Source organism: Ictidomys tridecemlineatus, chromosome 3, assembly GCF_052094955.1.
Source record: "Ictidomys tridecemlineatus isolate mIctTri1 chromosome 3, mIctTri1.hap1, whole genome shotgun sequence".
NCBI lineage: Eukaryota > Metazoa > Chordata > Mammalia > Rodentia > Sciuridae > Ictidomys > Ictidomys tridecemlineatus.
The window spans coordinates 74,227,940-74,228,335 of NC_135479.1; the positions used below are offsets into that span (position 1 = coordinate 74,227,940).

The 396-nt window shown below is 39.1% G+C and overlaps 1 pseudogene; it reads left to right on the top strand.

Annotated features, from left to right (window-relative positions):
• On the top strand, positions 1-247 carry LOC101976908 (cytochrome c oxidase subunit 7A2, mitochondrial pseudogene; annotated as a pseudogene).
• Positions 248-396: the final 149 nt, after the last annotated feature.

Here is a 396-nt window from a genome sequence, read left to right on the forward strand (position 1 = left end):
ATGCTGCAAAATCTGCTGGGTTTTCCTCAGATTGCCCAAAGTACCATCAGCATGGTTTCACACAGGCACTTTGAAAATAAATTTCCAGAGAAACAAAAGCTGTTTCAGAAGGATAATGGAACTTCAGTGCATCTAAAGGATGGGGTAGCCGATGCCCTGCTATATAGAGCTATCATGAGTCTTAACAGTTGGTGGAACAGCATATGTCATATATCAGTTGGCTGTAGCTTCATTTCCCAAGAAGTAGAATTGACTACAGTCATCTCAGCAATCATTGGTTTCGTTTAATTCAGCTCTCTGTGGACTAGTAATCAGAAAAATAACTGAGATCTCTTTGGGGATCAATATTTATTGACTTGTACTAACTGCCAACAATAAAGCAGGTTTTACCATGAA